Source organism: Lycium barbarum, chromosome 8, assembly GCF_019175385.1.
Source record: "Lycium barbarum isolate Lr01 chromosome 8, ASM1917538v2, whole genome shotgun sequence".
NCBI lineage: Eukaryota > Viridiplantae > Streptophyta > Magnoliopsida > Solanales > Solanaceae > Lycium > Lycium barbarum.
This window is the reverse complement of record NC_083344.1, coordinates 89,880,564-89,902,608: the sequence shown is the minus strand read 5'-3', so window position 1 is coordinate 89,902,608 and position 22,045 is coordinate 89,880,564. Positions and strand designations below refer to the sequence as shown.

General features: G+C 37.7%; 1 long non-coding RNA gene and 1 other non-coding gene across 2 annotated transcripts; both read left to right on the top strand.

Annotated features, from left to right (window-relative positions):
* Positions 1 to 712: 712 nt before the first annotated feature.
* Positions 713 to 21,996, top strand: LOC132605130 (uncharacterized). Its single transcript, XR_009569051.1, has 3 exons — positions 713 to 1,403; positions 20,108 to 20,177; positions 21,488 to 21,996. It is a non-coding gene; the product is annotated as an uncharacterized LOC132605130 (long non-coding RNA).
* On the top strand, positions 8,496 to 8,601 carry LOC132608453 (small nucleolar RNA R71). Its single transcript, XR_009570372.1, has one exon. It is a non-coding gene; the product is annotated as a small nucleolar RNA R71 (small nucleolar RNA).
* Positions 21,997 to 22,045: the final 49 nt, after the last annotated feature.

Genomic DNA, 22,045 nt, shown 5'->3' with positions numbered 1-22,045 from the left:
GGCTCATTCGACGTTGAGTAGGACGGTCCGTCGATTGAATCGACGGGCCGTCGAATTGAGCGTCGAATGCTTTCGCATGCTAAAACTACAGATTCCATATACTTCTTTGGCCAAGGTGGAAATCGTCACGTATTTTGGGGTTACCCAGACTTCACCCCATGTTGGCTTGGGTTAGACTAGGGAAAACACTTGGCGGGCAAAACAACTCTATGGTCGTAATTCCCTCCAAGCCATCGTGACACACAATGCCATACTTTTGCATTTCATTGAATAGGTGGTGGGCAAAACAACAACAATCTCCTGAATGAGGTGTGTTTGTCGTAATGCCCTCCGACTCGGCTAAAGATCAATGACCCAACAACCACAAACAAACCAACAAACCACCCCCAACAAAAATATGAGCATCCCAGGCGAAATAATAAAAAAAAATTGAGCAATTGGAAGGCAAGCAAAAATAATCAAAACAAGCCATGGAATGCAAAAACAATCAAAACAAAGGAGCACACAATCCACTAATTCACATACCTTAAAATGGAAAGAATATGATTTCAGCCCTTAAGGAAGGAAAAACACCCGAAGAATCACACACACAGAGGGACAGAGTAGTAGGGCGGGGGGGGGGGGGGGGGGGGGGGGGGGAGTGGCGGTTGTGGGATGGTGAAGGAAGGGGGAAGTGGGTAAGGGTTATGACAGGTGTAAACACCTAATTTTTGACCACTTTAGTGTTTAAATATAAAAAAATAAAAAAAAATAAAAAATGTATTCTTCTAATATAAATTTTAATAAATAAGCTACAGATTTTAGTATAGTTATTAGCTACTGTATTAGCTATTTAACATTTTTTTTATATTTGTTAAAACTTGTTAATTCTAGACCAAAATAAGTATATATATATATATATATATATATATAAAACTAACTAAAAATAACCTGCAAAGCCCCTTCCCCATTTCCCTACTACACGACACACACATGCACACCCACATTTAAAATTCACAGCCGCCTTAAACCCCTCAACCATTCCCCTTTATCCCAACTCCCTATCCCTCACGTTCCTTTTAATTAGGCAGCAATATACACGGCACTACTTCCATTCACCTATATAAATTAACCATACACACAGTAAAAGGAGGAGAGGAACACATATCAGAAAGGGTAGAAAAAAAAGCAACGGAGTAGAGAAAAAACACATCAGAGAAGCAGTAAGCAAAGAAAAAAAAATACCGAGAGATAAAGAATAGCAGTATTTGAAAAGGTTTTTGGTTTGAAAATTAAGTTGGAGTTGGAGGTTTCCGTTCGCGGTTTCGAGTTTGTGGACTTGAAGTTAGTCGTTATTAACTGGGAAATCGGTCGAATACTGTAGCTTCATATTATTATTTTTCAGCGAGATATTTACGCAAAAGGTAACACTCAATCTTCATTGTATAATTTAATATCACAATTATATGAGGCCTGATTTCAATGTTACGAAGTTTGCTCGGATTGTGTATCTATCTAACTTGTTCTCGTTCTTTGACATCATAATATGAATCATGTTTAGATTTTTGCACCGTTAAAATAATTTAAAGTAAATCTCGTATATTTCATTAAGTTTTGGTTATCCGCTTTTATTTTGTTTGTTTAAACTTCGTCAAGATTACTTGTTAAGTATTCTGTTGTAATGCGTCATTACATTACATGTGGTTTCTGATGGTTTAATTCTAGTGTCCCTAACATGATAAACATTTTAATTTATCCTGAGACACCTGCCCCATATCAGCCGTAAAAACCTAAAAAAAAAAAAAAAAAAAAAAAAAAAAAAAAACCTATAGCAGCTAGGAAAGACACATCCAGCACATTCATGAACTAAGTGATTTTCCTTCATCCATTCACGTTTCTTTCTTTTGTACACAATACATAATTTATCTTTGCATTCTATTTCATTAAAATAGACAGAAAACATGCATATACAAGCCATTAGAACCACTGGAAATATTTTTGCACTACAAAAGAGCCCTCCTTTCTTTCAAATCTCTATTTTTATCCGTATTGTCGCCATGATGCTTGATATTAGCCTAGATAATGCTTTGATAAATTATGAATATATTGTTTTTGTGTTTTATTTGTTTAGTTGTTTATGTAAACGTATTGATCTATATCTTTAATGTTGCTGATGATTACATTAGGTGTTTTAATATTTATTATGTTGCATGCCTTGTACGTTGAACATGCAAAAGAGGTTTCAATGATTAAATTTTCACTTTTGACTTAAATGGATCATTAAAGTAATGGGTTGTAGGCTGATTTTGTAAGTAAATTGATTTGGGTCTGGACAAGAGTTTAGGCTCACTATTTGATTCGATAAAGAAAAAAAAAATCAACCGTAAGGGAGCGGGATGGGTTGCAAATTTATTCAAAGCCCATTATCAAAGAGTGAAAAGGGACAAAATAATTGTCTTGGCTTAATTACACCTTTTGACATAAGATTTTAAATAAAAATAATCATCATGGTTTAAGCAAGACGAATAGGCTCAAAATTCTAGGTGCGATACGCAAGTTAAGGTCGCATTTACGCGTATTGACCGGTGTATGTCAAGGCTGAGGTCGCAACTATGCGTCTTAGTTAAGACTAATAAAAGTTCAACAATATAATGAGCGAATCATAGGCATAGCTAAATAAATACATTTTATCCAAAATAATTTAAGCCGAACACAAGTTGATAAAGCGACCGTGCTAGAACCACGAGACTTGCGGAATGCCTAATACCTTCTCCCCGGTCAATAGAATTCCTTACCCGATCTTTTGTTTCGCAGACCTATAAATAGAGTCATTTCCTTTTGATTAGGGATTCAATAAGGTGACTTGGAACACCAAAACTCAATTCCAAGTGACGACTCTGTAATAAATAGATAATCCCTTTTCAAAACGTCACTTTAATTGGAAAAACCCTTTTAAATAAAAACAAATCAAATATTTTTATTTTTCGTAAAAAAAAAAAGGGTGTGACAACAGGGGGAGAGGTGGAGAGAGAGAGAGAGAGAGAGAGAGAGAGAGAGAGAGAGAGAGAGCAAGACGTTATAGAAAATGAGAATCAGTGAAAACAATGTGGGTTATAAACCCATTGATCTTGAACCGTCGCGTTAAAAGGACGGAGCGTCGATTAGTTCGACGCTTCGTCGAGTGAAAACCCCCTCTTTATATATATATATGAAAAAGAGAGAAGAACGCCCGTCGAACTGACCGTCGATCAGTTCGACGGAGTGTCAAACCTGTCGTTGAATTTCCATTATTTCCAGTGACCAATCTTTCATGTGATCCACTGGACGGTGCATTCAACGGATCGTCAATCAGATCAACGTTCCGTCGAATGTGTCGTGTAACTGCTTTCCTGGCAATTTCTGGGTTCAACACTTAGGTTCCTCAACACATCAACAAACATTAAAACAACACAACACAAAAATCAACGGAATGAAAAAAAAAACATATTTCGAAAATACACATGGGTTGCCTCCCAAGAAGCGCACAATTTAACGTCGCGGCATGATGTAATACCACTTTTGATGCTAAGGTCCGGTGCCATGTTTCAACCGGTGAGCATCAACAATCTTGTCTCCATCAACCATCCAATGGTAGTGTTTTACCCGATGGCCATTCACCCTGAAAGTACGCGTCCCATCGTCGGACTTTAACTCCATTGACCCATTGGGTGACACACTCACCAAAGTAAAAGGGCTGGACCACTTGGATTTCAACTTGCTCGGAAAGAGCTTCAACCTTGAATTGAACAGTAACACTGAATCACCTGGTTGAAAATCTCTCTTCAGAAGTTGGACATCATGATAGTGCTTCATCCTTTCTTTATACAAACTCGCACTCTCATAGGAATGATACCGAAACTCATCCATTTCATTCATTTGAAACAACCGCAGCTTGGTTGCTTCATCCCAATTCATGTTTGATTTTTTTTAATGCCCACAAAGATTTGTGTTCAAGTTCAACAGGTAGATGACAAGCTTTACCGAACAACAACCGATAAGGAGAAGTACCAATGGGTATCTTGAACGTTGTTCTATAAGCCCAAAGAGCATCATCAAGCTTAGATGACCAATCAGTTATGTTTGCATTAACCGTCTTGGCTAAGATACTCTTTATCTCCCGATTGGAGACTTCGACTTGCCCACTAGTTTGGGGGTGGTAAGGAGTTGCCACCCTGTCCTGCACTCCATATTTCTCCAAGAGATTAGCGAAGTGCTTGTTGCAAAAGTGAGTGCCACCATCACTAATGATTGCCCTTGGAGTGCCAAACCTTGTGAATATGTTTCTTTTGAGAAATTTGGTGACACTCTTGTCATCATTGTTGGGCAATGCTACAGCTTTAACCCACTTGGACACATAGTAAAATCGCAACAAGGATGTATCTCATACCACAAGAACTCACAAATAGGCCCATAAAGTCGATGCCCTACACATCAAATAGCTCAACAGCCATGACAAAATTCATTGGCATTTTGTGCCTCCTCCCAATTGACCCTTAGCGTTGACATTGGTCACAAGATTTCACCATCAAATTTGCATCATGATAAAGGGTAGGCCAATAATAGCCACATTCAAGCACTTTAGCTGTTGTGCGGTTCCCACTGTGATGACCCCCCACGGGAGAGTCGTGGCAAGCTTTCAAGATTTTCATGGCCTCGGATTCGGCCACATATCGCCGAATGATGTTGTCGGCACAAGTGAGGAATAAATAGGGCTCATCCCAATAGTATTAACGACTATCTCTCAAACATTTCTTCTTTTGATAAGACTTGATGTCGTCGGGGATAAGACCCATCACCAAGAAGTTGGTGATATCTGCATACCAAGGGGAAACCTCACAAGATACAGCCAAGAGCCTCTCATGGGGGAAAACATCATTTAACTCAAGATTTCCACTCGGTCTCCCAGCTTCCTCAAGTCTAGATAGATGATCCGCAACTTGGTTTTCACAACCTTTTCGATCTTTGACCTCAAAGTCAAACTCTTGCAACAACAATGGCCAACGAATCAACCGTGGCTTTGCATCTTTCTTTGTCATCAAATATCTCAAGGCTGAATGATCCGTATGAACAACCACTTTGGATCCAAGTAGATAGGCCCGAAACTTCTCAAACGCGTAGACAATGGCTAGAAGCTCTTGCTCGGTGACGGTATAATTCATTTGAGCTCCATTGAGGGTCTTGCTAGCATAATAAATTGGGTGCATGATTTTGTTGTGCCTTTGCCCAACCACCGCACCAATAGCAAATCCGCTCGCATCACACATGAGCTCAAATGGCATTGACCAATCTGGAGATACAATAATTGGAGTAGAGGTGAGCATTTCCTTCACCTCATTAAATACCTTAAGGCACTTCTCATCAAATGCAAACTTAGCTTCTTTTTCAAGAAGCTTACACATCGGGTTGGCGATCTTGGAGAAATCTTTGATGAACCGCCGATAGAAGCCGGCATGTCCCAAGAAGCTACGAACCCCTTTGACAGAGATTGGTGGAGGAAGCTTGGCTATAACATCAAATTTTGCTTGGTCTACCTCAATACCCTTTTCGAAAATCCTATGGCCAAGGACAATCCCTTCCTTCACCATGAAATGACATTTCTCCCAATTAAGTACAAGGTTGGTTTCTTCACACCGCTTCAATACCTTACCAAGATTGGCAAGACATTCATCAAAAGAGTCACCAACAACCGAAAAGTCATCCATGAAGACTTCCGAGAAATCTTCCACCATATCCAAGAAAATAGACATCATAAACCGTTGGAAAGTAGTTGGGGCATTGCACAAGCCAAAAGGCATGCGGCTGAAAGCAAAAGTGCCATAAGGACAAGTGAAAGTGGTTTTCTCCTGGTCCTCTAATGCAATGTTAATTTGGTTGTACCCTGAGTAGCCATCCAAAAAGCAATAATAAGCTCTTCCGGCTAGCCGATCAAGCATTTGATCAATAAAAGGCATAGGGAAGTGGTCTTTACAAGTCGCAGTGTTTAGGTTTCGATAGTCCATACACACTCTCTATCCGGTAACTGTCCTTGTAGGAATCAACTCATTCTTGGAGTTAGGGACAACAGTGATGCCCCCTTCTTTGGCACACATTGCACCGGACTAACCCATGGACTATTTGCAATTGGGTACACAACACCCGCATCAAACCATTTGATTATCTCTTTCTTGACCACTTCTTGCATATGATGGTTTAGCCTTCTTTGATGCTCTACACTTGATGAACTATCATCCTCAAGTTCTATTCTATGTTCACAAATACCGGAGGGAATCCCCCTAATATCCACAATAGTCCACCCAATAGATCTTCGATAAGCCCGCAACACTTCAAGCACCTTTTGAGTTTGTTCCTAATATAACAAAGATGAGAGAATAACCGGTAAAGTATTATCTGGGCCAAGAAAAGCATACTTCAAATGAGAGGGAAGTAGCTTCAGCTCAAGTTTTGGAGGCTCAATAATCGAAGGCTTAGCCGGAGGAGTGGTTCTTTTATTAAGATCAAGAGATAATTTCTTCGGCTCATAAGAGTACGAACCCCGGCCAATAAGAGAATTAACTGTTTCAATATACCCCTTCATGTCATCCGCCCCGAAGTTCACCAAAATAGCCGAAAGTGTTTCGTCAAAGTGCTCATCCTCTAACTTATGATCCACCGCTTCGTCTACCACATTGAAAGAATCAATGACCGAAATGCTCTCATAAGCACTAGGCAATTTTAACCCCTTGCTAGCTTGGAAAGTTACCTCTTCATCATTGACCCGGAATTTTATTTCATTCTTTTCCGAGTCCATTAGAGCTCTCCCGGTGGAAAGAAATGGCCTTCCCAAGATAATTGAGATTTCTTTGTCAACCGCACAATCAAGGATGACAAAATCTGCCGATAATGAGACTTTCCCCACTTTAACAAAGATGTCATCAACAACCCCTACCGGTCTTTTGATGGTTCTATCGGCCATTTGGAGATGCATGCTCGTTGGTCTAGGTGTTCCCAAACCGACTTGCTTATAGATGGCTAGTGGCATCAAATTACTACTTGCCCCATTGTCACATAAGGCACGAGCAAAATCATGATGACCAATGGTGCAAGGGATAGTGAAAGCCCTGGGATCTCCCTTCTTCTCAACCTTTGATGACAAAATAATAGCGCTCACATGGTGGGTGACTCCCACCGTATCATGCTTGATTGGTCTTTTCTTCGTTAACAAATCTTTCAAGTATTTAGCAAATCCCGGCATTTCTTGGAATGCATCAAGAAATGGGATATTCATTGAAAACCCTTTCAATTGGTCGTAGAAGCGTTGGCACTTGGCATCCTCCGTTATTTTCATCAATATTTGTAGGAACGGGGGAGGAGATTTATATGTTTCAGTCAAGGGTTTAATTGCCCCCGTGACCTTGCTCTTCTGGGTGCTACCACCGTTAGCTTTTTCAACACTTGGCTCCTCGTCACCCTTGAGAACAATAGGGTGTGCTTCCTTCTCTTTCTCAAAAATAATAGGCACTTCAATTGGTGCCTCCATTTCTTCTTCAACTTCTTCCTCAATAACCTCATCAACAATCGGCTCGACAATGAGAGGTTCAACCACTCTCTGGTTCACCGCATTAAGGATTTTTCCACTTTTAGTAGAAATAGATTTGCATGAGGCAATGTGATCACCTTCACTACCCCTTGGGTTTGGAATTGTGTCGCTAGGAAGGCCCCCTCTTTGTGGTGGATGTTGCTCACGAGAAAGACCTCGCATTTGTGACTCAAGTTTATGAATCGAAGCGGTGTGAGAGCCTACCACTTCGGTCAAATTTTCCATCTTCTTGTCACTTTTATGCTGGTTGTCCAATATATTTTCAAGCATAGATTCCATTCGAGAGGTCCCTTGATCATTGGAAGGAGCCTCTCGCCAATTTTGAGATTTAGAAGTACGGCCCTTTGGTGGAGCATAGGCATTGGAATTCCGATTACCATAATTGTTGTTGTTATAATCCCTCTTGTCCGAACCACTATATTCATTTCGGCCATATTGATTGCTTTGTTGTTGGGGTCTCCATTGCTTTTGATAACCCCCTTGAGAGTGATCGATATAATTAGCATCCTCACGTTGTGGCTGCCCCTCTAAATAAGCTTCCTCCAAGACTTGGTACATTCCGGGAGCATGAGATGGCATCTCTTCGACAACATTCATACTTTTATCTTCTTTCTTTGTAAGCCTCTTTGACAAAAAATCCACGGTGGTTTGCAATTGAGCAAAAACATGATCTCGCTCATGGTTTTCTTTGGCCACCGCGGCAGCAGAGGGACTACCATGTGACAGGATTTCACTATCACTTGAGTGCCAAGCTTTATTGTGGGTGGTGAGCTTATCGAGCAACCTGGTGATGCTGACAAATGATTTGTCCATGAAGCATCCCCCAGCTGCAGTGTTGACAGCAATTTGATTCATTGTATCTAACCCCTTGTAGAACTGCTCGGTGAGAATAGCATCCGGAAACCCATGAGGTGGAGATTGAGCTAGATAGTACTTGAAACGCTCCCATGCCGAATATAATTGTTCCCCCAGAAGTTGTTTGAACTCAAAGATCTTATCCCGAAGCTCAGCCTTTTTGCTTGGTGGGAACCACTTCTTCAAAAATGTATTGGCTAACTCGCTCCAGGTATGGATAGAATTGCTGAGGAGCTTTTCATACCATTCCCTTGCTTGGCCAGCCAAGGAATATTTAAAGACTCGTAACCGAAGTGCATCAGCAGAAACAACACCTTGGGATTGTTGAGCACACACATGCAAGAAGTTCTTCAAATGTCGGAGTGAATAATCCTCCGAAGAATTTCGGAAATAACCTTCAAGTTTCAGCAGCTGATAGATAGAACTATCAATTTTGAAAGTAGCATTTCCAATTCGAGGAGGAACCACAACAGAAGCATAATCAGCTTCATTAATGAATTCCGCAAATATATTCTCATCCTCATCCTATTCTGGTGCAAGTGGGTTCACTTGGAGTCCACCTTGGTTTCCTTGATTCTGATTCTGTCTTCCTACCATGTTCACCTGGTTCACCACAACAGCAAACAAGGTGTGATGGAATAGAAAAAGTTTTAAAGAAGAGTACACAACAATCTGTAATTTCTAAACCGTATTCCCCGGCAACAGCGCCAAAATTTGATACGCTCCAATTACACCTATTAATGGCGTAAAGCGGACGTTGTCAATTATAGTAACCCAAACAAGGTTGGGGTCGAATCTCACAGGGAATATGGAGAGAAAAGGGTAATAATTGTATGCGATACTAGTCTTTAAAGGCTTTAATCCTATTCCGAATAGTTTGAAAAGAGATTTGGTTTGTATTCGCTATTTTGAAGTGTTTGGAATTTGTTTGGATTTGGAGAACCAAAGTTGTGTCCCCGCTGTTACGCCCTATTTTGAACGGGTCCAAGATAGTTTGCAACTTCCCGGTTCTTCTAACTGGTTTAAAAAGGGTTAGAGTCGCCACCTTATTTTTAAGGAAAAACAGGAAACATGTATGTATTTGTGTGTCCACTCCATTTTTAGTCCACGAAACATATGAGATTCTAGATAAGGGTTTTATTTACCCCCATTAGGAAGGTATTAAGCATTCCACAGAGCCTGCCCGAAGACAGTCCTTAAACATAGTTTAACTGAACACTAGAGGGTGATTATCTATCCTTTTATCATTATTATTACCTGTTTTCAAAATGTTGTGACTTCATGAAAAGCTATACTAGGTGATAATATACTAAGTATATACAGTGTATAAAAATGTATTCATATCAAGTATCAAGTGTTTATAAAGAATGTATATTAAAAAAGAATATATAAAAGAGAATGTACCTCGTAAGTATAAAAGTGTATAAGGATTCGATGGAGTCTTCGGGTTCCTTCCGAGTGTCGTCTTCGGGATGTGTCTCCGGGTACCTGTATAAACACTTAGTAAACGTGTTAGTAAGAGAATAAATAACTATCGAATGAATTAAAGAGATAATGAATAAACTTAACATAAAAACCCGTCTTTTATACAGGGGAGGCCTTCGAAATCGACGGAAATTTCTTCATCGGCCAAAAGTGTAGTATTTTTAATAAAGTGCAAGATGAAAGAAAAAGTATTAGTTAAATTTTTTTTGAAAAAGTCAAAAAGTAAGGTATGTGACATAAAGTCTTTAAAAAGTTATTTGCTACAGATTCTTTGAAAAAGTAATGTGACCAAAGTCCTTGAAAAAGTAGTTTGACAAAATGTTATTGAAAAGATGATTTGACATAAAGTTTTTTTTTTAAAAAGTGATTTGACAAAAGAATGATGTAACTTGATTTGCCCCTAGGATTAGTGTAGTATATGTAATGTAACAAATGTATAGGTGAATGATGTATGTAAAAAGAACATAAGAATACAAATGAAAATATAAGTAAATATAAATATGATGTATAGCCAATGTAGAGTAAATGTAAATAGCAAAATATATAGAACAAATAGGCATGTAGTGTGATGGTATTGACAAAAGTGTAAAGAAAATACTTCAAAATGTATACATGTATTGAAAATAAATAAAGTTGTAGAGACAATATAGCAGAAGATAATGCATAAAAAATGTAGAAACAATAAGTGCATTCCTTTTAATGAAAAGTTTCTCTCTTCTTTTCTTAGTAGTTAAGTAATGTAAATATGTACATGTATATGTATATAACGTATTTGTATAAAAAATATATAAAAGAATAGATAGATGTAAGATAATATGAAGGAAAAGTGTGGAGAGTGTAAGGAAAATGTATGTAACATGTAAAGAAAAATGTAGAGAGAATACAAAAATATAGAAACAATATATGAAGAAATTTAAAGACATAATGTATATAAATAAATGTAAAAATAATATAGATAAATAAATATAAAGGCAATGTATATAAAAAAAATATATAAAGACGATGCAAGTAAATAAATGTAAAGACAATATATATGAATAATTAAAGAAGCAATGTATGAATGAAATATAAAGACAATTAAAAAAAATATAGAAAGAGGAAGAAAGTGCTAGCCTTGCTAGTCTTCCTATAGAAAGAAAATCTAGAGAGTGTAGAGAGAAGAAAAATGTGTGTGAGGTAGTGTACAAGTGATGAGAAAAATGAGAGGGGAAGTCCTCCAAATGTAAACCACTTTTTATCCAAATCCATGTGCCAAAACCATGGGCTTCACAAAACCATGGCTTCTCAAAACCATGTGCTAAATCTTATCTGTGTTTAAAATTAGTTCTTCCGACTTCCATGTAATAATAGACTGTAACTAAAAAGAATAAAGTATAAAAATATATTTAAGGTAATTTCGTGAATAAAGTAAAAAATGTGATTTGAATTAAGGAGACTTGCTAATTAATTGAAGTAAAATTGTATTAGCATGTTATTTATATACAAACGACTGTAACAAAATAATTATTTAAAATGAAAATAAATTGATAAAAATTCCTATTATTTAAAAATAAGGACAATCATCAATAAATTATATTAAAGTTAAAAAATGTATAAAAACAGTATATTGTGCTATTTAATGACTAGGAAGCCTAAAGAAGTTAATTTTTAAATACAGAGGGCCAAAATTGGGTGTCAACAGCTTGCCCCTCTTCGACCGGAGATGATGAAAGAGTTTTCGGACAAAGACGGTGACGTGTAGCCAATTTTGGCTCGGCAAAGGATTGTTAAAATGATATGTACAAAGAACGTAGCCAGACGTTAGCAGAGCTTTGACAATACTCTCCTTTTGTCAGCGGGGTTGTGATGAAAAGAAAAATGATAAAAAGGGAAGGATTGTTCAGGGCCGAAAAACATTCACGTACCCATGTCATCGCTTCTAAAATTGCCCCAGTGTCTAGCTAGAGACGCTGGAAAGGTGCAAGATTGTATACTTGATGGGGTAAGAATGATTCTCGCCTCGATGTGACCGAACTCTGCATAGAGTTTCCTACATATCTAGTCCATCACGAGAATCAGGTCAATGTAGTTCGAAAGGTGGTAACTAATGGATGTTGTGGAAAATTTTGATCGTCTAATCAAAATTTTGCCCCAGTGTTGTTAGAATGGTCCTAGCAAGTGTAGGACGAAGAACGGTCGTGCTCGAATTCGAGCTACCTACATATCCCTGAGATGGGAGTCAAACCGATTGTAGTTCGGGAAAATGATTTATTGCTATAGGGGCAACCGAACTCTGAGCCATGGATTGAAATGGACTACAGAGTTGTGTGTCGGATCCTGATGAAACTTCGGGTTGTGTGCCGAAGCTTTAAATGGAGAGGGGCCCTGGAGAGTGTATAAGGACCTTGATGGACACTCCGGCTTGTGTGCTGGAGCCTTGGAATGAAATGATATCTCGTGTTGTGTGCCGAGATCCTGATGCATTCTCTGGTTTGCGTGCCAAAGCTTTGAATGGAACACCCGCATTAGAAGGTGGGCACCTGAACTGAAATTAAAATACCCGCATTGGAAGGTGGGCGCCTGACTGAAATTAAAATAGCCGCATTAGAAGGTGGGCGCCTAACATGAATTAAAATAGTCGCATTATGAGGTGGGCGCCTGAGTGAAATGAAAATACCCCGCATTAGAAGGTGGGTGCCTAACATAAATTAAAATGCCCGCATTATGAGATGGGCGCCTGACTGAAATGAAAATACCCGCATTAGAAGGTGGGCTCCTATAAAATGTACTTGAAATGAAATACTCGCATTAGAAGGTGGGCGCCTGACTGAAATTAAAATACCCACATTAGAAGGTGAGCGCGTGACTGAAATTAAAATACCCGCATTAGAAGGTGAGTGCCTGAACTGGAATTAAAATACCCGCATTAGAAGGTGGGCGCCTGACTGAAATTAAAATACTCCCATTAGAAGGTGGGCGCCTGACTGAAATTAAAATACCCGTATTAGAAGGTGGGTGCCTGACTGAAATTAAAATACCCGTATTAGAAGGTGGGTGCCTGACTGAAATTAAAATACCCGCATTAGAAGGTGGCTGCCTGACTAAAATTAAAATACCCGCATTAGAAGGTGAGCGCCTGAACTGAAATTAAAATACTCGCATTAGAAGGTGGGTGCCTGACTAAAATTAAAATACCCGCATTAGAAGGTGGGTGCCTGAACTGGAATTAAAATACCGGCATTAGAAGGTGGGCGCCTGTAAAAAAAAAAATTTGGATGTATTTTTTCATTGTTTTTGTTTTAAAGAATATTTGAAAATGAAGAAGTGAAGAGAATCACGTCTTGACTTCAGTTGGTACCAACAATTAGTTTTGTGCATAAGAATTCCATCAATTTCTTCCCAGCTAACTGAGATTGACTTCGGGATAATTCCTATAGCTTCAAGTGGTACCTCAGACATACCTAAGTATCGATAAGATTTGTTTGTCTTGCTTCAAGCAAAGGTTTTGAACTATACCTATCCTCATGTTTCAAGTGCCCTCACCAGAAAGAAAGTCCCTTTTTCACACATATTCAGTATTTTTGAACATTGGAACTTCTAGAGAAGTACACTCATACTCAGAAAGATGTTCAATGCAAGCAATTGTGATACCATAAGCTTGGCCGTCATGTAAGTATCCACTAATGTGAGAACCCTTGGCATAGGATCACGTAAGTCTTGTTATGGGTTTGTAATGTAGGCTTGGGAAAAGGGTAGGATATCATTTGGGTAATGAGTAACGAATCCTTCACTGAGCATTGCACTATGTCCGTGCTTGGTATTTGTGTGCTCTGACGCTGATCTGCTTCGTTTTGTTGTCCCTTTCTTTTGTACTTGTGCGACTTCTTTTGTAAGTTGGAGCTTTTGTTTTTAGAGTTCGGGGTTGTATGCCCGAGATTCTGTGGGGATTAAGAGAATTGACCTGGGTTGTATGCCAGAGTGTGAAAAATAAAAGGAATAGCGGATTGTATGTCCGAGATCCCGAATGACTGATTTTTTGTGGGCTCCTTCTTGCTTTGGAGGTCGTTCTTCGTCTTTGTTTTTCTAGGACTGTTTATTCTTTTTTTTTTCTTTGGAAGCTTCAGCTTGGATCTCTATCCACGATTGAATGTTTCTAGTGCGCTCAAGGAGGTCAGGCCAAGAGAGGAATAGTGCATGTATGCACTCAGAAATGGTATAGGCTTATGATGTGGTTGTCAAAGAAAAGGCTTTAGGCTCAAAGGGGGAATGCTAGGGATAATGTTATTTGGTAGGGTAGAAAGGCTCAAACGGGTCAAAGAAGGCCTACGATCCTGTCCTATATCAAGTGTTACTCATAATTTCGCCTCAACAGACATTCACGCCAAGTTCTAGATCACAATGCAATGCAATTGAACGCTGTCTAAAGCTCACCACACAGTGCACATGAAATAATGAGGTTGGTTTTGTTCATGTCTTATAAGCATGCAAGAGAATTTTTGAAGTGTCACTTAAGGTGTGAATGAGAGGTACCAAAAGAATCTATGGTTTACCACGAAGTTGGTCTTCTTCATCATATCGATTGTTAATTGTTTATTTCTTATGCACATTCCTAACTGTGTTGGTACCAACCAAGCCAAAGATATGAATCTAAAAAATATTTTTTTGTATTTTTTGAATAAGGGGTACCGAACCCAAGAAGGGTTGCCTACGTATCTCATCTTTGATGAGAATCAGGTGCGCGTAGTTCGTTCAGAGAGGTAAGAACAAAGATTTTTTTTTATTTTCGAATAATTTTCAGACTTTTTATTTTTTTACTTTTTTGAATAATGAATATCGAACCCAAAAGGGCTGCCTACGTATCTCATCAAAGAAGAGAATCAAGTGTGCGTAGTTCTTGCAGATAAGATATAAGAAGAGGTGCCGATTGAAGGCAGAGTTTTGCAAGTACTCCGACAGACGGCAGAAGGGTGTGTTGTGAGCACGGGGCTTTGAAAATTATGCAGGAAGGGACCAATCATAGGCTCAGAGCTTGGACAATACTATGGCCAGGCGGCTGAGAAGAAGGATGTCAATCGTAGATGGAGCCTTGACATTACTCCAGTACACTGACAAAATTGTTATGGAGGAGAAGGTCGGACGTTGGCAAATCTTTGACACTACTCTGCATCCATTGGCATGGTTGGCTATGAGGAAATGTCAACGTCAGCGGAGTTTTAAAAATAATCTGCGTCCATTGGCAAGGTTATAAGAGGGGATGCTGACCTTTACGGAGTTTCTAAAAATACTCCGCGCCCATCGGTAAGATTGCAATGATTGGGTACCAAACTATTTGCGGAGCTTTAACATTACTCCTTATCAGTTGGCACGATTATTGTATAGTTGAGGGGGGAAGAATTTACATGTGTTGAACCCTTGGGGTTGAAAAATAAACTCCGACAAGCCAAAGTTCCATGGCCTGCTATGCTTAGGAGAAGAAGAAAAGCTTATATCCCATATTTTGGGACCAAAGCCAGGTGACGGTTGGGGTAAGCCTGGTATTGGCGCTGTTGGATTTTGGATCAAAATGATGGTTGCAAAGATTAGAAATGGGTATGAAAAATAATGTGGATGTGAGGGTGGTCTTAAAGACCAAAAAATGGGTGTGAGGGTTTGGAAAGGTTCCAAGCTCAACACAAGTCAACCAAAATTGTCCGATAAAGCAGACGAGGCGGAAAAAGATATGTCTAGTATATATGTATGTCTAGCATATATGTACAACTAAAGAATGTCTAATATATATGTATAACTAAAGAATGTCTAATAAATACAGTGTGTGAAACAAATAAAGAATATGTAAGATGCAAAAAGCAAGTAGCAAATAAAGAATGAAATTAATCCGGCTAGAGCAGTGATCAAAATTATACATACAACGGCCTAAGAATTCTAAGAGTAGATTCACCTAAGCTGATAAAGAATATTCGGAAAACTGCGAGATGGCAAGTAGTAAAACTAGCCCACCAATCTCTGAAACTAAGGAATTTGAAGAAGGTTCAGAGGAGCGCAAAAGCACAATTCGCGTGCACAATGTGTGTATGTGTATGGTCAAAGACGCAATTGAAAGTGCGATGACAGTATAAAGAAAACAGTAACATGTAGTGTCTTCAATCAAATAAGGAACACAAGTTTGGCTTTGGCTCGTGTCCTTTCAAAGATAATATTGTAGCAGTTCACGATATATACATAACAAGTAATAATAATAAAAACAAACAAATAATCACATATCCCTCAAGTGCTCACTTAAACTAAGTCTGTTAAGGTCAAAACCTAGGTAATCCCCAGCAGAGTCGCCATTCTGTTACGCCCTATTTTGAACGGGTCCAAGATAGTTTGCAACTTCCCGGTTCTTCTAACTGGTTTAAAAAGGGTTAGAGTCGCCACCTTATTTTTAAGGAAAAACAGGAAACCTGTATGTATTTGTGTGTCCACTCCATTTTTAGTCCACGAAACATATGAGATTCTAGATAAGGGTTTTATTTACCCCATGAGGAAGGTATTAAGCATTCCACAGAGCCTGCCCGAAGACAGTCCTTAAACTTAGTTTAACTGAACACTAGAGGGTGATTATCTATCCTTTTATCATTATTATTACCTGTTTTCAAAATGTTGTGACTTCATGAAAAGTTATACTAGGTGATAATATACTAAGTATATACAGTGTATAAAAATGTATTCATATCAAGTATCAAGTGTTTATAAAGAATGTATATTAAAAAAGAATATATAAAAGAGAATGTACCTCGTAAGTATAAAAGTGTATAAGGATTCGATGGAGTCTTCGGGTTCCTTCCGAGTGTCGTCTTCGGGATGTGTCTCCGGGTACCTGTATAAACACTTAGTAAACGTGTTAGTAAGAGAATAAATAACTATCGAATGAATTAAAGAGATAATGAATAAACTTAACATAAAAACCCGTCTTTTATACAGGGGAGGCCTTCGAAATCGACGGAAATTTCTTCATCGGCCAAAAGTGTAGTATTTTTAATAAAGTGCAAGATGAAAGAAAAAGTATTAGTTAAATGTTTTTTGAAAAAGTCAAAAAGTAAGGTATGTGACATAAAGTCTTTAAAAAGTTATTTGCTACAGATTCTTTGAAAAAGTAATGTGACCAAAGTCCTTGAAAAAGTAGTTTGACAAAAAGTTATTGAAAAGATGATTTGACATAAAGTTTTTTTTTTAAAAAGTGATTTGACAAAAGAATGATGAAACTTGATTTGCCCCTAGGATTAGTGTAGTATATGTAATGTAACAAATGTATAGGTGAATGATGTATGTAAAAAGAACATAAGAATACAAATGAAAATATAAGTAAATATAAATATGATGTATAGCCAATGTAGAGTAAATGTAAATAGCAAAATATATAGAAAAAATAGGCATGTAGTGTGATGGTATTGACAAAAGTGTAAAGAAAATACTTCAAAATGTATACATGTATTGAAAATAAATAAAGTTGTAGAGACAATATAGCAGAAGATAATGCATAAAAAATGTAGAAACAATAAGTGCATTCCTTTTAATGAAAAGTTTCTCTCTTCTTTTCTTAGTAGTTAAGTAATGTAAATATGTACATGTATATGTATATAACGTATTTGTATAAAAAATATATAAAAGAATAGATAGATGTAAGATAATATGAAGGAAAAGTGTGGAGAGTGTAAGGAAAATGTATGTAACATGTAAAGAAAAATGTAGAGAGAATACAAAAATATAGAAACAATATATGAAGAAATTTAAAGACATAATGTATATAAATAAATGTAAAAATAATATAGATAAATAAATATAAAGGCAATGTATATAAAAAAAAATATATAAAGACGATGCAAGTAAATAAATGTAAAGACAATATATATGAATAATTAAAGAAGCAATGTATGAATGAAATATAAAGACAATTAAAAAAAATATAGAAAGAGGAAGAAAGTGCTAGCCTTGCTAGTCTTCCTATAGAAAGAAAATCTAGAGAGTGTAGAGAGAAGAAAAATGTGTGTGAGGTAGTGTACAAGTGATGAGAAAAATGAGAGGGGAAGTCCTCCAAATGTAAACCACTTTTTATCCAAATCCATGTGCCAAAACCATGGGCTTCACAAAACCATGGCTTCTCAAAACCATGTGCTAAATTTTATCTGTGTTTAAAATTAGTTCTTCCGACTTCCATGTAATAATAGACTGTAACTAAAAAGAATAAAGTATAAAAATATATTTAAGGTAATTTCGTGAATAAAGTAAAAAATGTGATTTGAATTAAGGAGACTTGCTAATTAATTGAAGTAAAATTGTATTAGCATGTTATTTATATACAAACGACTGTAACAAAATAATTATTTAAAATGAAAATAAATTGATAAAAATTCCTATTATTTAAAAATAAGGACAATCATCAATAAATTATATTAAAGTTAAAAAATGTATAAAAACAGTATATTGTGCTATTTAATGACTAGGAAGCCTAAAGAAGTTAATTTTTAAATACAGAGGGCCAAAATTGAGTGTCAACACCCGCGATGATTAGATGTTATGTTATGGGTGTCAATATGATATATTTCTAATGGGTCGGGGTTATGTATGCACTTAATCTCTAATGCACTTTCTAATATTTTCCAATAGTTATAAAGTATTTCTTTTCATGATTTTCCCAAATGCAGAAAAGTTGTAAATAAGATTGATTAAATATGCCAAGTAGAACTCATCTTATCCCTAAGCGATTTCATTAAACGAGGGTTAGCGCCCCGAGTCCTTGTTATATTATTTCAAATCACACCCTAGTTCATCTTTCCAAATAAACTAGGGTTTGTGCATGAACAAGTGTTTGCAACCACTAATGAACAATGAATACGAGAAATAATAAAACACATCACAACCCATTATATATATATATATATATATATATATATATATATATATATATATATATATATATATATACAATGTTAGACACCCATTACATAACACCCATCATTTGGGTCCACAACTTTGATTAAAGAAACTACTCACACATTATGGTCTCAAAAGTAGTAAGCAATAAATGAGACATAAAGCTTACAAAGTGTGATAAAGATGATGGAAAATGGAATCTTGTTGTCTTCACTAAGCTCCAAAAGGGGAGTATTCAATGCTCACCCACCAATGGAACTTTGTTCACATGGTTACAATTAAAATTGGCTACAAAAAAAAAAAAACCTAAAATGTTCTTTAAATAGGCTAAAAAAAACGCACAACAGCGACTGACAAAATTGCTCCCGATAGCAAGATCGACGGACCGTCGATCGTTTGACGATCCGTCGATTTCTCCGTCCTTTGCACCTTCAGCAATGTGTTCCATTCGACGGTGCCGTCGACCAGTTCGACGCTCCGTCGAGTATTCTGTCTTTCTTTCTTCTTGTTGACAAATCCTGATTGACGACACAAATGACGAAGCGTCGATCAGTTCGACGCTTCATCGATGTCTCCGTCCTTTGTCGTCTTCAACTTTGTCATCACTGGAAAATAGAGCTTATCGACGCTTCAAAGGACGGTTCGTCGGCTGATCGACGGAACGTCGATTCTTCATTTCTGGCCAATTTTTCCTTTGTTCTTTGCTCTTTGCTTTTGGGCCATTGTTTTTCTAAAACACAACAAAACATATTAACGAGAACCAAACTTACTTGAAAACAACCAAAATTCATGGTAAAAAGGCGTCGAATGTGCCACAAATCCGCGACACATCAATTACCATTTAGCTTGTGTGTACAGATTTGGAGTATTTGGCCAGTGCATTGCTTTGGATTTCACTTCATTACATTTTATTATGCATTATTATATGGTTCGTTTAGTTCTGATTTTGGTATGGTTTGTTGAAACGGTTGTTGTGGTATGGATATGATCATTGATTGAATGAAATTGTGGATTAGTGACTCTACCTAGGGTCGGAACTTGGACTTGTGATTATCGGGTGAGATTATTGAGACTGGACAGACTTGTGGTTTAGAAGCTTCATCTTAGCCTGTGATTTAGTTATGGGATATTATGTGACTTGGATTTGAGTATTATGTGCCTATCTGTTTATCTTGTTGATTTTATGCTTATATAAGTGAACTAATCTTAGTAAGCCTATGATGCTTATCGGTACATAGTGTTTGTACTGATACTACCTTGCTGCACCCTTTTTGAGCGCAGATTATGTTCCAGAGATTTCACCCAGACCGCATCTCTAGCTTGAAGCTAGTTTGCTTGATCAGATCTGAGGGTAAGTGTTACACCTCATAAATTTCTGTGTTGATTGCGTCATAAGCAAACTAACGTACGCCTGGAGAGGATATGAGACCCCTATAAGATTAAGGAAGACTTTTAACAAGTTTTAAACAAGTATTTAAAAGTTTTGAGATCAAGCGAATCGAATAAATTAAGAGAAGAAATTAAGTTTGTCGAAACTTTGGAAAAAATTGGCAGCATTCTGGACAGGATTTTTGGTCCAACTTGTGGGACGTATATCTCCTATAATATGAGGATTTATGGAATGCATAACCTATGTAAATTGAATTTTAGAGAGTTTTCTTTCCAATGCAACTAACAGATCGTAAATCCGAGAAGTACGGTGTATTTCACGACTCGTAGAAAATTACACGATTTCTAAGTACGGACCGTGAAATTGAGGCAGTGGATGTTGTTGTCACTTTATAAATCAGATGGCTCGACCTTTTTTTCATTTTACTTCATAACAACTGAACCCCAAACCCTATCAAGTGCTCTCAAACCCTTTCATATCATCCCAAAGCCACATAAGTAAAGATCAAGCCCAATAATCATAAACTAGTTCACTAGTGAAGTTGTTCTTCCTTGATGATAAGTTGTAGGTTGCTTAGCTCTGAAGTAGTTGGTTTGGATTGAAGTTTCTTGAACTCTAAGGATCGGAAGGTAGATGTTGGACAGATAAGTAGACGACAAGTTATGTTAAGGCTATTCCTTTTCTTCATTTTGGCATGACCTTTATGATATGAACAAAATAAGCAAGTGAACGAATTTCAAAACAATCCTACTCCTAGGTGTACTAAAGACACTTGCATCCTTGATTTCATATGTATATCTTGGTATATTCCATGTCCATGGCTTTTCAGAGATACCGTATATTGGTATTAGTAGTCTCACAATGTTACTTGGAGGTGTTACAACCCTATGTAATAAATGTACTTTCTGACACCGAGCCACGCTATAGTTGGCCGGGTAGGCACCTATCGTGCAACCACTGATCAGCTGGGTATTCACACTGAGTCATATTGTGGCCGGGTAGTTCCAAACCGAGTCCTATTAAGGCCGGGTAGCGTATATTGACGACATAGCCCCACTGAGTGGCTTATATATAGTATATAGATATGATTCTTATTTAAAGGAAGCATGCTTAGTTTATGCCCTCAGAGGCATTTAGATGTACAGGTTGATTCTCGTATATCTCATGTTACTTCCATGTCTCTTTTATAGTGTTCTCATGCCTTACAGACTCGGTACATTATTCATACTGACGCCCCTATTGCCTGGGGGGACTGCGTTTCATGCCCGCAGGTCTTGGGATGTAGGTTGGTGACCCATCTAGTAGGTTATCAGCTCAGCGGCCAGTGTTGTTGCACTCCACTTGTTTCGGAGCTGCCTTGTGAGCCAGCATGATTATACATCTATATGCATATGTATGGGTATGGCGGGGCCCTGTCCCGACCACGATATGTCATGTACTCCAGTAGAGGCTTGTAGACAGTTATGTACAGTCAGACATTGCATAGTTTTGTTGATTTATATGTTGTAGCACAGATGCATATGATAGTCGTGTTGGCTCGTTCATTATGATAGTATGTTTACAAAGTTGAGAGTCTTTATAGACTATTTTATTCAGTCATGTTCTCCTATGAGTCAGTGAGCTATCACATGATGGCCCTAACGGCCTACCTATATTTATTTTTATGTTACAGACGTATGCCAGGTGGTACTTGGCTAGTATGGTCAGGTGCCCGTCATGGCCCTCCAGTTTGGGTCGTGACAGTGAGCTTCTATCCATGCCATGCCGCCTGAAGATCTTTCTTTCCAGATGTCTACTTTCATTCCAGACATTATTTATTATTATATTTG